Genomic DNA, 15,766 nt, shown 5'->3' with positions numbered 1-15,766 from the left:
AATCTGGAATCTGAGGGTGCAAGAAAATCTAAATATTGAGAAAATTGCCTTTAAAGTTGTCCAAATAAAGTTCTTAGCAATGCACATTACTAACCAAAAATTAAGTTTTGATATATTTACTGTAGGAAATTTACAAAATATGTTCATGGAACATGATCTTTACTTAATATCCTAATGATTTTTGGCATGAAAGAAAAATCAATAAATTTCCATGTATTTTTGGCTATTGCTACAAATATACCTGTCGTACCTACTGGTTTTGTGCACCAGGGTCACAAATCTATTTTGGCTTATATAAAATGCATCCAGGGTCCAAAACGCAAGTAAAAACTTGGCTTTAATTAGACAATAAATGTTAGAAAATGTTAAAAATGTTAAAAATCTGGACACAAGCCTGGTAATCTGACCTTGTGCTTTATAATACAAATAAAATAATAAAGACAACATCAGACAGCTATTTCCATTTTTCATCAAGGAAATAAAATTAATCAAATAATGCCACTGTCATGCAGACAAAAATATATTTTTCTAACATATTAAGTCAAATGTAAAATATAGTTTCATGGCTGGTGAAAAACAATTATGGAAAGTAAATCTGACTTGTATGGAAGCACGTCACTGCCACTGAATAAAAAGATAAAAAAGGAAATTGCAACTTTATCTCACAATTCTGACTTTTTTTCTTGCAGTTGCATCATATAAACTGATGTATTTTCTCAGAATTGCAAAATATAAACTAGGAATTGCGAGGACTCGGAAGTCCAGTTCTGAGGAGAAAAAAAAGACAATTCTGACAATTTGTCGCAATTACGATTTTATATCATGCAATTGCGACTTTTTTATGTCACAATTCTTTTTTCTCGCAAATTGCGAGTTTATTACGTGATTCTGATTTTATTTCTCTCAATTGCATTTATATCACACAATTCTGACTTTTTTTCTCGCAATTATGTTTATTTCTCAGGATTGCGAGATATAGTTGCAGTTCTGACTTTATAACTCGCAATTGCAACTTTTTATCTCACAGTTCCGACTTTATATCTCGCAATTGCGTTTATATCAAGCAATTCTGACTTTTTCCCTCAGAATTGCAAGGTATAAAGTTCTGACTACAACTTGCAGTTGCGACTTTTTATCTCATAATTCTGACTTTTTTTGTTGCATTTGCAAATTTATATCACGTAATTGCGACTTTATTTCTCAGAATTGCAAGATATAAACTTGCAGTTCTGACTTTATAACTCGCAGTTGCGACTTTATTTCTCGAAAGTGCATTTATATCCACACAATTCTGACTTTTTTCCCTCAGACTTATATCTCACAATTGCTACTTTTTATCTCAATTCTTTTTTTGCAATTACGAGTTCATATCACACAATTGCGACTTTATTTCTCAGAATTCTGATTTTTTTTCTCACACTTACGAGTTTATAACACGCAATACTGACTTTATTAAAGTCAAAAAAAGAATTGAGATAAAATGTCACAATAACCTTTTTTTTTTTTTTATTCAGTGGCGGAAACAGGCTTCCATACACTTGCCATTGGCAAGCATCATAAAAAAGGACACATTCTTGTTTGGACCGAACTTACTTGACGTTTTGTGAATAAAAAAAAATAAATAAAATTTAGGGTGGTAAATTTTTATTTCTTTAACACATTCTTATAATTTTTCCACTTCGTTTCGCTCATTGGAATGTAAGAGCACAAACTTTGACAACACAATTGTAATGCTTTTAATGTAATTCTGTTATCGTAGAGGTTGCATTGGAACACATCCGGCATCTCTACAACTTGTTTACCAACGCAGGCTCATCTAGTGGATGAGTAATGATAAATTCATGTCCTATAAATGGGAAGATGTAACAGCGAGAGGGAAAAAATGGTCCACACATGATGCCCAAAGGACAATTCAGTCTCCATGGAGATGCCCATTAATTACCTGTGAATAAACGCAGCATCCTGCACGCAGCATAAGGAGAGTTACGCAATCCAGCGAAGGACTGGTCTAGACTAGCCTGTGATGATCTCATTCTCTCTCTCTTCTTCTCCCTCCCCATCCTGCATCCTTCATCTCTTCTTTTTCTGTCATGTATGCGCTATCCTTCCTCTCTCTCTTACCTCTTTCTATTATCAGCGGCTTCGAGGGACCGCAGGACTGCTGGCTGTGGCTAAATAGGATGCGAATAGCGGAAAATTCTCTTTCAGCCCACTTCCTGTGGACAATCAGCGCGGAGCGAGCGCGAGGGCCTGTAGGAGCGTTGAGAGGGCAAAGCCGGGTGACACGGGGACACAGTGAGGGACGAAACGTAGCAGTAAACAGAGAAGAGGTAAAGTGAAGGACTCTAATGAAGGAGGAGATCAGATGTGTCACTGTTGCCGTTGACTTCTCTTGGGCTTTTCACACTTTTAGGTGGTTTTCCAGATCATCCTGTTGATTTCACCAGTAAAGAGCCATGGAAAGTCACATTTGGTGAAAATGTGCTCACCTTCAGAACATCCAAGATTAGGATGAGTTTGTTTCTTCATTAGATTTAGAGAAATCTGTCATTCCATTACTGTCTCACCAACGGATCCTCTGGAGTGAATGGGTGCCGTCAGAATCCAAAACAGTCCAAACAGCTGATAAAAACATCACAATAATCCACAAGTAATCCACACCACTCCAGTCCATCAGTTAACATCTTGAAAAGACAAAAGCTGAAACAAATCCATCAAGTTTTTGCCTCTGGCTAAAATACATTCTACATAAAAATATAACACATAATAAAATTAAAAAAAAAAAAACAAGTCTATAATCCATAATAAAAATCCATTCCCAGTTATTTCTCACATCAAAATCCAGCCACATATTTGTTTATAGCTGTTTTGGCTTGTAAATGGTGCTTGATCTGTGCAGATTTCTCTCCTGATTCAGACCAGACCACTTTTTCACCAGAAGAAGCACTATTATGGTCTTGTATTTTAGGCAAAAACATCTTAATGATGGATTTGTTTCAGCTTTTGTCTTCTCAAGATTGATGGACTGGAGTGGTGTGGATTACTTGTGGATTATTGTGATGTTTTTATCAGCTGTTTAGACTCTCATTCTGACGGCACCCATTCACTCCAGAGGATCCATTGGTGAGACAGTGATGGAATGACACATTTATACAAATCTGATGAAGAAACAAACTCATCTACATGCCAAAATGCATTAGAATATTAAATAAAGATTGTGATCCATGAAGATGTTGTGTAAATTTTCTACCGGAAATATATCAGAACTTAATTTTTGATTAGTAATATGCATGGCTAAGAACTTCATTTGGACAACTTTAAATTTGATTTTCTCAATATTTTGCTTTTTTGCACCCTCAGATTCCAGATTTTCAAATAGTTGTATAGCAGCCAAATATTGTCCTGGACAATAGATCCTCTGCAGTGAATGGGTGCCGTCAGAATGAGAGTCCAAACAGCTGATAAAAACATCACAATAATCCACAAGTAATCCACACCACTCCAGTCCATCAGTTAACATATTGAGGATACAAAAGCTGAAACAAATCCATCATTAAGACATTTTTAACTTAAATACGAGTCTATAATTTAGAATAAAAGTCCATATCTTGTTGTCTCTCACATCAAAATCCAGCCACATATTTGTTTAGAGCTGTTTCGATCTGTGCAGATTCCTCTCCTGATTCAGACCAAACCTCTTTTTCACTGGAGGAAGTGTTATTATCAATTATGGACTATCAATTATGCATTTTAGTTAAAAACATTTTGATGGATTTTGTTTCTTCTCAAGATGTTAACTGATGGACTGGAGTGGTGTGGATTACTTGTTGATTATTGTGATATTTTATCAGATGTTTGGACTCTGATGGCACCCATTCACTGCAGAGGTTTCATTTGAGAGACAATGATGGATTGACATTTCTGCAAATCTGAGGAAGAAACAAACTCATCTACATAGTGGATGGCTTAATTGTGAGTACATTTTCAGCGAATATACATTTCTGGATGTAACAATGTTTGCCATTACAATTAGAGATATTTTAATTTATAAAACATAGAAGCAGTGGTAGCATCCAAGAGAATCTGTTTATATGCACTAAAGCAAGGCTTCTAAAACAAGGTTTAAATGTACAGTTAGGCAAGGCAAGGCACTAACTTACTTTCACAACTAAAGATGTCTTGGAATGAGGCTTCACAAACAAATCCAATCCAGAAGCGCAACAATCAGATCACTCATCTGTCTTCTCATATAGGAGCCAGTGTAGTACTGTTTGTTCACTGCTGATGCTGAAACATCAGATGATTCATGTCTGGAAGAGACGAGTCAGACTATTACAAGCACATACTGCATAAACATAATGTCGTACTAGTTAAAGGAAAGAATACCTTGTTCTGCAGCGACAGACGGCTTTCATTCCCATAGCTTCACTTGATGATAATAAAGTAGATAACACAGTTGATTTCACACCACACAACTCTTTTCTTCTAAATGCATTCTGGTCTATAATGGCCAATCCTACATGCATTTTAGTCTATAACATCCAACCTTAAATGCATGATGTATAATGGCCAAACCTAAATGCATGTTGGTCTATAATGGCCAACCCTAAGTGCATGATGGTGTGTAATGGCCAAACCTAAATGCATCATGGTCTATAATGGCCAACCCTAAATGCATGTTGATCTATAATGGCCAACCCTAAATGCATGTTGGTCTATAATGGCTAACCCTAAGTGCATGTTGGTCTATAATGGCCAAACCTAAATGCATGTTGGTCTACAGTGGTCAGTCCTACATGCATTTTAGTCTATAACATCCAACCCTAAATGCATTATGGTCTATAATGGCCAAACCTAAATGCATGTTGGTCTATAATGGCCAAACCTAAATGCATTTTAGTCTATAATGGCCAACCCTAAATGCATTTTGATGTATAATGGCCAACCCTAAATGCACGTTGATGTATAATGGCCAACCCTAAATGCATGTTGGTCTATAATGGCTAACCCTAAGTGCATGTTGTTCTTTAAATGGCCAAACCTAAATGCATGCTGGTCTGTAATGGCTAAACCTAAATGCATGTTGATCTACAATGGCCAACCCTAAATGCATGATGGTCTATAATGGTCAACACTAAATGCATGTTGTTCTATAATGGTCAACACTAAATGCATGATGTTCTGTAATGGCCAACCCTTCATGCATTTTAGTGTATAATGGCCAAACCTAAATGCATGTTGATGTATAATGACCAACCCTAAATATATGTTAGTCTATAATGGCAAACACTACATGCATTTTGGTCTATAATGGCCAAACCTAAATGCATGATGGTCTGTAATGGCCAAACCTAAATGCATGCTGGTCTATAATGGCCAAACCTAAATGCATGTTGGTCTGTAATGGCCAAACCTAAATGCATGTTGATCTATAATGGCCAACCCTAAATGCATTATGGTCTATAATGGCCAAACCTAAATGCATGTTGGTCTATAATGGCCAAACCTAAATGCATGATGGTCTGTAATGGCCAAACCTAAATGCATGCTGGTCTATAATGGCCAAACCTAAATGCATGTTGGTCTATAATGGCCAAACCTAAATGCATGTTGGTCTATAATGGCCAAACCTAAATGCATGTTGGTCTATAATGGCCAAACCTAAATGCATGTTGGTCTGTAATGGCCAAACCTAAATGCATGTTGATCTATAATGGCCAACCCTAAATGCATTATGGTCTATAATGGCCAAACCTAAATGCATGTTGGTCTATAATGGCCAAACCTAAATGCATGTTGGTCTATAATGGCCAAACCTAAATGCATGTTGGTCTATAATGGCAAAACCTAAATGCATGTTGGTCTATAATGGCCAAACCTAAATGCATGTTGGTCTATAATGGCCAAACCTAAATGCATGTTGGTCTATAATGGCCAAACCTAAATGCATGTTGGTCTATAATGGCCAAACCTAAATGCATGTTGGTCTATAATGGCCAAACCTAAATGCATGTTGGTCTGTAATGGCCAAACCTAAATGCATGTTGATCTATAATGGCCAACCCTAAATGCATTATGGTCTATAATGGCCAAACCTAAATGCATGTTGGTCTATAATGGCAAAACCTAAATGCATGATGGTCTGTAATGGCCAACGCTTCATGCATTTTAGTCTATAATGGCCAACCCTAAATGCATTTTGATGTATAATGGCCAAACATAAATGCATGTTGGTCTATAATGGCTAACCCTAAGTGCATGTTGTTGTATAATGGCCTAACCTAAATGCATGTTGATCTATAATGGCCAACGCTACATGCCTTTTATTCTATTATGGCCAACCCTAAATGCAATTTAAGCTAAACTCGCCAACTCTAAATGCATATTGATCTAAATGGTCAACCCTACATGCATTTTAGTCCAAAATCACCAACTCTAAATACATGTTGATCTAAATAATAAAGTAGATAATAGAGTTGATTTCACACCACATAACTCTTTTCTTCTGAGAGAGTCAGCAAGCCTCAAACAGGCCAGAGACTTGTCTGTAGCAAAGCAGTACGACAGGCCAGGCCATCTATCTGACAGGATGCCTAGAGGTGTTAGCGTTGTGTGGGAAGAAAGTCACATCAAAGTGCCTCTCGCACACACGTGACCACAATCTCACGTCTGGATCATTCTTGACTTCGCAGATTACAGAAGCTGCCATCCTACAAGCAATGCATCAGTTGCCATGGCTGCATCAGTCTAAGGGACTGATTACGTAAAAACAGACAGTTTAGCTCTAACTCAGCGGCCTGCGATAGTGAGACCAGCATAGATGAAGATGAGTGTTCCTTACAGCAGAGGGTTGAGCTTGAGTTTCAGGAATACAGCGTAAAGGGGTGGTTGCCAGTTATGCTCAATTTTATTCATGCAATATTATTTTAGACCCCACAACAAATAAGAATGCTTAAAAAATTATAAATGCATTAAAACATAATTGAAGGAGTAGTTCACACAAAAATGACAATTTATGCTGAAAATGGCCATCCAAGATGTGAATGAGATGTTGTTTCTTCATCAGGTTTTGGAGAAATGTAGCATTACATCACTTGCTCACCAATGGATGTGAATGGGTGCCGTCAGAGTGAGAGTCCAGACTGCTGATAAAAACATCACAATAATCCACAAGTAATCCACACCACTCCAGTCTATCAGTTAACATCTTGAGAAACCAAAAGTTAAAACAAATACATCATTAAGACGTTTTTTAACTAAAATACAAGTACATAATCTATAATAATGTTTCCTCTAGGGAAAAAGTGGTCTGGTCTGAATCAGGAGAAATCTGCGCAGATCAAGCACCGTTTACAAGCCAAAACAGCTCTAAACAAATATATGGCTGGATTTTGATGTGAAAGACAACAGAGGATGGACTTTTATTATCAATTATAGACTTGTATTTTAGAAGCAACAACTTAAAATTAAAAACTACTTCATGGATTTGTTTCAGCTTTTGTCTTCTCAAGACAGATCTGATTAACAAACAATCTCATCCTAATCTTGGATGTCCTGATTCCAGTTTGTTTCATCATCAGATTTGTAGAAATGCATCATTCCATCACTGTCTCACCAATGGATCCACTGTAGTGAATGGGTGCCGTCAGAATGATACTCCAAACAAGCAGAAGCAATAAGTCCATAATACATTATAACGCTTCTACTGTTGTCTCTCACATTAAAATCCGGCCACATATTTGTTTAGAGCTGTTCTGGCTCATAAACAAAGCTTGATCTGTGCAGATTTCTCCTGATTCAGACCAGACCAGAGTTTCACTGGAAGAATGATGGATTATGGACTCGTATTTTAGTTATAATGTCTTGATGGATTTGTTTCAAATTTGTCTTCTCAAGATGTTAACTGATGGACTGGAATGGTGTGGATTACTTGTGAATTATTGTGATGTTTTTATCAGCTGTTTGGACTCTCATTCTGACGGCACCCATTCACTGCAGAGGATCCATTGGTGAGACATTCTCACACACTCCTGTTCATTTTTGGGTGAACTGTTCCTTTAAATATATCACTTATTTTTGTTTTTCACAGCATTGCAAACCATGCAACTTTAAAATCTATATTTAGCCAGTCATTTTGCTTTAAGTTGCTTTACTATAGCATTATGCATCTGTAATCGCACAAGCTTCTCTGCTCTCCCAATGGCAGGTGCCACATTGCGTCAATGCTGAACCGTCTGATCGCCAGCCCTCATTGAAAATGAATGGTTTCCAGATGCATTGACGCAGGAAGTTGCTGTCATTCTAAACGTCCCTTTTAGACTTACTGGGGAAATTTGTAATTTACCACACCAACGCTTGTGTGTTTGCAAAGCTGTTTTTGAATTCGCCCTGGAACTCTGCCTGCTTCGAGGTGTTTATTTTCGTTTACTTTCATTTGAGTCCCTACTGTAGGTGAAAATATCATGAAACCCTTAAAGCGCTGTTCACCTCCAGGTCTGCTAGAGAGGCGAGACGCCTTTTTGGGATTGCCTGTCACCGCTGAGCCCTCGGTTCTATTTCAGCAGCGCACAGAGAACAACAACGACAGGAGCAAAGATAATTGACAGCTTTCGGAACCAATCTTGTCACATCTTACTCATATTCACACCCGCCCACTCACACCGACACGTTCTCCAACAAAACAGCATCATGTGCTCACAGCTACACATTAATACACCGCATGCATATCTGTTGGTTTAAACACAATAAATCTAAATGACAACTAAATTATGTTCTTTGCAGATGCCTGACCAACAAAACGATGCATAATGACTGAATTAAAGGAAGGAAAACAGCATAATTATCATGATTAGGGCTGGTCAGTAAATATTGTGTGTCAACCGTTTATGCTGTAAAACATATTTCAGATTCAAACTTTTGCATAAAGTGAAGCTTCATTATTTACTTGGTCCACCGTAAATGCATGTTGGTCTATAATAGCCAATCCTACATGCATTTTAGTCTACAATGACCAACCCTAAATGTATTTGAATATTCAATGGCCAACCCTACATGCATTTTAGACTATGACGGCCAACCATACATGCATTTTGGTCTATAATGACCAACCCTAAATGCATGTTAGTCTATAAATGGCCAATGCTACATGCATTTTAGTCTATAATGGCCAACCCTAAATGCATTTTAATCTATAATGGACAACCCTACATGCATGCTGGTCTATAATAACCAATCCTACATGCATTTTAGTCTATAATGGCCAACCCTAAATACATGTTGGCCTAAAATGGCAAACGCTACATGCATTTTAGTCTAAAATGGCCAACCCTAAATGCAATTTGGACTATGACGCCAACCATACGTGCATGTTAGTCTATAATGGCCAATGCTACATGCATTTTAGTCTATAATGGCCAATGCTACATGCATTTTAGTCTATAATGGCCAACCCTAAATGCATTTTAATCTATAATGGACAACCCTACATGCATGCTGGTCTATAATAACCAATCCTACATGCATTTTAGTCTAAAATGGCCAACCCTAAATGCAATTTGGACTATGACGCCAACCATACGTGCATGTTAGTCTATAATGGCCAATGCTACATGCATTTTAGTCTATAATGGCCAATGCTACATGCATTTTAGTCTATAATGGCCAACCCTTAATACATGTTGGCCTAAAATGGCAAACACTTCATGCATTTTAGTCTAAAATGGCCAACCCTAAATGCATGCTGGTCTAAAATAACCAATCCTACATGCATTTTAGACTATGACGGCCAACCATACATGCATTTTGGTCTATAATGACCAACCCTAAATGCATGTTAGTCTATAAATGGCCAATGCTACATGCATTTTAGTCTATAATGGCCAACCCTAAATGCATTTTAATCTATAATGGACAACCCTACATGCATGCTGGTCTACAGTGACCAATCCTACATGCATTTGGATCTATTATGGCCATCCCTAAATGCATTTTAGTCTAAAATCACCAACTCTAAATACATGTTGATCTAAATGGCCAACCCTAAATGCATGTTGGTTTATAACAAACCAAAATGCATTTAGGGTTGGCCATAATGGCCAAATCTAAATGCATGTTGATCTTTAATGGCCAACTCTAAATGCATTGTGGTCTATAATAGCTAATCCCAAAAGCACTGCAAAAAAAAAAAAAAAAAAACTAAATACAAAGGATGTGAGATTATTCCAAAATACATGTGTGAGGGATAGAGAGGAAGAGGAGCTCTGTTGTGTCTCGAAGCCTCAGCGTTTTTGTGAGTAACATGTCTATGACAGTAAGGCCATCATCTGCAATTGAAAATCACAAAGACAGACCAGTGCATGCTAAAGCAGACACATGTCAAAGTATGCACAGGAAAAGCAGGTCATACTGTATGTATATGCAATGTAAGGAAAACGCTGGATTTTTGAATCAGCAGAATGAGGCGACGCTCATGGGCTTTAGTGCCAAGACCCACTGGAATCATCAAGTTATTAAATGCTTTAGGTGGAATGCAACTACTGCACAAAATCTGATGCATCCGCCATCCTAAACTAATGAAACTATGATATGCTTTTCAACAACCACCTGAAACCAAATGTCTCTTTACTTGCAAATCACCATAATGTTTATGTGCTCCATTTGATAAAGCGTACTCAATCCCAAGAAAACATGCTGACAAAAACATCCTTCTACAATTCTTTAAACAAAAATTGTTCATATGTGAAAATGAGCAGATTTAGATTCTCAATCTTTTGACTCCCAGTGCAGATTGGTGCAGGTTATTGCAAAATATGTCACACATTTTGGTGACATCGTGGAGTGACTTAACCTAATTAAGAAAGGAGGCGTCTGCATCTTGAGCTGATCTTTAACATATGGGTTGACAAATAAAAGCCTGCAGCTGAACGTCTGTTCAAAAGAGCAGCATATGTATTAAAATATGTATATATATATATATATTTCAGAAAATGAACCCTTTTTTAATTTCGGTTTTCTCAAGAGCAGGAGGAGTTGTGCAATAGCTTAGTAAAACTCTGAATATGAGTCACGAATGCATATGAATTTAAATATTTTTTCAGCAAGAGATCACAAGGTCTTTTTTAAGGAGCACAGCAATGCTCCTGGGATCAAGGAATGATTCACACATCTTATTCAGCTGTGTTTTTAAAGCAATAGTTCACCCCAAAATGTAAATCCAGTCATCATTTACTCACCATTATGTCATTTCAAACTTCCATCTGTGGAACATGAACGAGTTTTAGCAGAAAATATTTTCCAATGTTCTAGTTATTTCAGTGAGAAAATCACAAGCTTTTGCATGACACACAGATCAGCGGATTTAAAAACATATTTTACACACACATAAAAAGATACATGAAATGAAGTACTATTCTTTAGTCTTATTATCTTCTTGTTTCTGGCACAGAATAAAATAGAATTATAAATAAATTCATTTTTCTAATAGAGTCTTTATACATTGCAACTGCAAGATATATGGGTGCAATTCTGAGAAGAAAAGTCCAAATTGTGTGATAAAAAAATATATACTAATTTAAATGGAAGGAAAAATTAATTGGGGAAAAATTAAAACAGATTTCATATGGTGCGAAATATTATTAAACTTTTAGTAAAATGGCGTGAAATTGCATAAGTTTTCCTTGCACATAAGGAAAGATTTCAATTAGACATGCTTTTTTGCATTGTAAAAATTGTAAAAGTTTTTGTGATTTAATTGGATTCTTTTTGATTACTGAAATTGAAATTAAATTGTATTTAACCAGAAAAATTAGTGTAAAAATTGTAATAAATTATTAAATTGTTCAAGGTTTATGAATTCACTTAATTAGACATGCTTTTTGATTACTAAGATTTAAATTTAAACATTAAATGGCACCCAGAAAAATTTAAATGGAAAAAATTGAATCCAAAATTAATTGTAATTTTAAAAAAATTATATGGCCCTAAAATTTTATTTATTTACTTTTTTTGGTTGTTGTTAAATTGTAAAATGTTTTGTGATTTAATTTAATTAGACATGGTTTTGTTTACTAAAATTTTAATTAACCAGAAAAATTAAAGCGTAAAAATAAAAATAAAAATTATTAAATTGTTCAAGGTTTATAAATTCACTTAATTAGACATTCTTTTTGATTATTTTAATTTAATTAGACCATTAAAATGGAACTTAGAAAAAAAAATAAAGCCGCATAAATATAAATGTGTAATTCTCACCTTTTAAAATCAGAAAAACATTTTGTAACTCACAATTCAGACTTTTCTTATGAGTTTATATCTTTTGTGATTGTAAGATAAAAAGAGACAAAAACAATTCCCATTTTTTCAGTGATAAAAAAGGCTTGTCAAATGCAAATGTAGAATTACGAAATGTACTGCAAGTCAAAATTGCGAGATGTACATTTATAGTACCCAGTCTTTTTTGAGATTTGCAAAAATCTGAAATGCATGACATAAAATCTAATTTCTAAGAAAAACTCAAAATTGCAAGATGTAAACTGAGAATTCAGAGGAAAAAAACGTGCAAAAGTCAACTTGCAACTGCGAGTCAACTAATGAGTCAAGATTGTGTGATAAAAAGTGATTTATTTATTCTGTAGTGGAAATAAACTTTCATATCTTCTTGTCTATTTTGGAGCTTCACAGAATAAATCACCATCTGTTTTTGTAGAAAGAGCGTCATTAATATCCTGCTAAACATGTTTTCTGTCGAACAGGTTTTGGAATGACATGAGGCTGAGAAAACGACAGAACAGTTCTTGGATGAACCATTATTTTGCAAGATGAATTGTGCACAGTAAGACCAGTGTCTTAATAAAGTAAACAGAGTTTTGATCTCCTGTTGACTTACAGTCTTCGTTGAGGATCAGTTGATGTCAGATCTTGTCTATTGCCAAATTTACACTGCAGAGGTGGTACAGAAGTGGTGTTTTTACAGTTTAATAGCGTTTAATGCTGCTTAATGTATACAAATTTCCTGATCATTTACTCACCCCCATGTCATTCAAGATATTCATGTCTTTCTTCAGTCACAAAGAAATAAAGTTGTTTTTTTTTTGAGGAAAACATTCTAGGATTTTTCTCCATATAGTGGACTTCAATGTTGCGGATTGAAGGTTAAAAATGCAGTTTCAGTGCAGCTTCAAACGATCTCAGCCGAGGAATAATTTGGTTGTTTTCCAAATAAATGTACAATTTATATACTTTATAACCTCAAATGGTTAAAAAACGGTCTAGCTCTGTGATTCGCATGTGCACTCCGGCTCAAGACAGTTAGGGTATGTCAAAAAACCCATCTATTTTTTCTTCATCTTCAACTTCAAAATCATCCTACATCGCTGCAGAAGTACCAACCCAAAGTGAACGTGCAAAGAAAATCAAACGCTCTTTACAAAAAAAAGGTAAAACAGTGATGTAGGACGATATTGAACCAGAGCACAGATGCGTGGTCTTTCTTTCTTCAGTCACAAAAAATTTATGGCTGAGATCATTTGCTGCCCTTCGAAGCTGCACTGAAATTGCATTTTTAACCTTGCCGTAGAACACCATTGAAGTCCACTATATGGAGAAAAATCCTGGAATTTTTTCTTCAAAAAACTTAACTTAACTTAAAGAAGTTTACTTCCAGAACAAAAAATAACAGATAATTTACTCATCCACATGTCATCCAAGATGTTTTTTTTTTCTTCAGTCGCAAAGAAATTAAGTTTTTTGAGGAAAACATTCCAGGATTTTTCTTCATGTAGTGGACAATTGTGCTCAATGGATTAAAGGTTAAAAATGCAGTTTCAGTGCAGCTTCAAAGAGCTCTAAACAATCCCAGCCGAGGAATAAGGGTCTTATCTAGTAAAACAATTGGCTGTTTTCTAAATAAATATACAATGTATATGCTTTTTAACCTGAAATGGTAAAATAAATGGTCTAGCTCTGTAATGCGCTTGTGTACTCTGTGTACTCCAGTTCAAGACAGTTAGGGTATGTCAAAAAACTCCTATCTCATTTTCTCCTTTCACCTTAGAATCACCCTACATCGCTGCAGAAGTACCAACTCAGTGTTTACAAAGTGAACGTGCAAAAAACAAACAAAAAAACAAATGCCTTCACAGAAAAAGGTAAAACAGTGATGTTGAATGATTTTGAAGTTGCTGGAGAAAATGGGAGATGGGAGTTTTTCAACATACCCTAACTGTCTTGAACTGGAGTCACAGAGCTAGACAAGTCGAGCATATGTGGGTAAAAAAAAAAAATTTATATAAATTGTAATTTAAGAAAATAACCGATTGTTTTGCTAGATAAAACCCTTCTTCCTCTGCTGGGATCATTTAGAGCCCTTTGAAGCTGCATTGAAACTGCATTTTGGACATTCAAACTCAGGGCACCATAGAAGTCCACTATATGGAGAACACTCCTGAAATGTTTTCCTCAAAAAACAATTTCAACAACTAAAGAAAGAAAGACATGAGCATCTTAGATGACAAGAGGGTGAGTAAATTATCAGAAAAATGTGTAAAGATGCCTTATGAAGCATCACTGAGGCTGTATTTCAGTTTCAGCTCCAACAAAAGAGCAGAAACGGGGTCAAAAGTACAGCATCTCTGTGCTAGCGAGGGGGTGGAGCGGCTCCCAGGAGCCCGGGGCCCTGATCTCTTGTGGGCGCTGGGTAAGGGTCGCGCAAACGCCGAGGCTGAATGTCAACGAGGATATGCAAATCCACCATGACAAGTGGTGCAGGAAACATGTTCTCCCTGACTCCAAGACCCTTGATATTTTACAAAGTCGAACGGGACGAGGCAGCCGCTGCCCCGGGGGACTCGGATCGGATTATTTGCACGTATAAACACACTCTCGGCTCCGGCGTTACACCACGGGCCGTTCGGGGTCCCCGAGGTTCACGCCTTCTTCGCACGCGCTCACACACCTTGACCGTCTCCAGCCGCGAGCGGAGAATTGGCCATCTGCAAAAACAGAGGAACAAGCAGAGAGAGTAAAGCGACTGACGGGTCAAACTGTGATGCTTTTCACAGCGGCAAAAATGGCAGATGCTCCTTGCACCCCAGTGGAAATGGGAACAAAAATATAATGTACAGTGCTTTACTGTATATATGGGTCATTGACTTTTAGGATGTTCGACAGGCCAATTTTAAAATACAAAAAAATGTCAGTATATTGAAATTGTTCAAATAATAATGTTGTATACACATTAATTAAATTAAAACATTTTAATTGTCTAGATGAATTGGCTGTAGCCTTAAAAAAATGTCATGTGGTGTGACCATGATTTATATTTAAATTAATTCATTTCCTTAACATGCTTAACATTTTATAGATGCTGGCGGTAATTAAAGATAAATAAAATAAAAAAGAGAGTTATAAATGTGAGTGATGCTTTCATTGGTATTTTATTTATTTATTTTTTTATCTTTGAATAGATTACAGCATAAAAGTCCCAAAATGGTAGTTTCTTAATGGTCGCACCACATGATACAAATACAAATGCTTTGCAATTTTTATACAGAATTACAAAACACTTTGGAAATCATACATAATAGTGCAGAAAAGGAATCTAAATAAATTTAGGGAATTTTCAAAAATGTTTCCAAAAGAGAAGTTATGGCCGGACGGTCGAACCACATGATATTTACAATTCAGTCAAAATTTACAAGCACAGGCCTCCTGAACAAAACAAGCTAGCTTCCCACAAAAGGTCACTATGAGATTTATATGAAAAATAAAT

This window comes from Garra rufa, chromosome 11, assembly GCF_049309525.1.
Source record: "Garra rufa chromosome 11, GarRuf1.0, whole genome shotgun sequence".
In the NCBI taxonomy this organism is placed as follows: Eukaryota; Metazoa; Chordata; class Actinopteri; order Cypriniformes; family Cyprinidae; genus Garra; species Garra rufa.
The sequence above is the reverse complement of the archived record's forward strand: the minus strand, read 5'-3'. Positions refer to the sequence as shown.